The sequence below is a fragment of the Panthera uncia genome, chromosome B1 (assembly GCF_023721935.1).
Source record: "Panthera uncia isolate 11264 chromosome B1, Puncia_PCG_1.0, whole genome shotgun sequence".
In the NCBI taxonomy this organism is placed as follows: Eukaryota; Metazoa; Chordata; class Mammalia; order Carnivora; family Felidae; genus Panthera; species Panthera uncia.
The window spans coordinates 19,515,877-19,517,397 of NC_064811.1; positions in this window are offsets into that span (position 1 = coordinate 19,515,877).

Here is a 1,521-nt window from a genome sequence, read left to right on the forward strand (position 1 = left end):
ATGGGGGGCGCGGGGGGGGGGGGTGGCGGTGGATGGGATGGAACGTCGATTCTACCTCAGTAAGCCCTCAGTGTAATGTCAGCTGATTGAATGAATGAATGAGTGAATGAGTGACATTTTGGACATACAGACATTAAAGAGAAAATATCCCTCAGGTACGATCAGCAAGGACCACCGGAAAGCCTACAGGAGAGCGTGAATCTAAGAATATTGCAGTTTGGGGATCTATTTTTAGACCCCAGATAATCTTCAAATCCTAAACCAAACTGTAAATCTTGCAGGAATCTCAGAGACCTCTCCACGCTTCTAATCCCTCTCCCCTATTTCCGACCGAACTTCACCCCCACCCCAGCTGGTCTTCTTACCAGACCTGTAAGCTTTAGAAAGGCTTCGCTGATGTCAAACACTTCTGGCTCTGAGGCTTGCTGTGACAACTGAAGGAAAATCATTCATCCAAACCTCAAAAGCACTTGGTTTAAGTGGTTACACATTAGATTCCCTGGAGTAAAAACATTTTTTTAAAGGCTTGTCTATTTTTTTTTTTAATCAAAGAGTCTGCCAATCCCTCCTTCACCACATCACCCCAATATGCCAATCTTGTGGTTGGCTGCTGGTCAAAACGCACATGCCATTTCTGCCTTCCGTCATTTCCCTTCTTCATAAACTCATTGGGTGTTACAAGTCCGGAATTCATTCCAAATTTGCGCCCAGATTGGCCTCTTGAATTCAGTCAGGTTCTCGAAGGGCTACCTGTGGGTATCTCATGCTGTTTCCTAAGCCAGCTGAAAGGGCCTCAAGACCCTGGCCGTGGTTTCCGGTGACCCTTGCCACCTCCTCTCCACCACCTGGGTACTGACACGTCTGGGATATTGCTCACCCAGCATCAGCTTGCCCCTTCTCATGACAACAGGTCACAATTTTGCATTGAAGGGAATGACTCCTCACCGTTCAACCCACGTGGCTTCCTTGATGAATGCTTTCATTTCCCTTTGCACATCTCAAGACTAGAGCTTTCCCTAGCATTCCATTCTCCCAACCTCAGTGACTGGCTTGGCGATAAACACGTCCCCCAGCTGGAGCAGTCAGGGCTTTTGCTCGAAATACTGAGAAGTAGTCTTGCTTTCCCACTGGCCTAGGAGTTGTGGTCATGTGAGCCTGAGAACCTGCATATCCTGAGAAAGGCGTCCACCTGGGAGAGAGATTGCGAGGGCATCGTTTGGGCCTTGGATCAAGCCATCCCATTCAGCTCTTCAGTGACGTGGGACCATAAATCCCCTATCTGCCTAACTAGTCAAGGTATGGGTTTTGCTCTATTGCAATCAAATGAGTCTTAACTACTCCATTCAGATGTAGGGCAACACGCACCCACTCTTAGATGAAACTGTGAAGCAGGTAAAACTCAGGGTCCCCAGGTGTGGCCCTCAAGGCCCTTTTCCCTCACTCCCAAACTTTGCGGTGTCCCTTTTCTTTCCCTTTTCGAGGAAAATGTTTAATTTTTGCACTTTGGGGGTCATTTTTTCT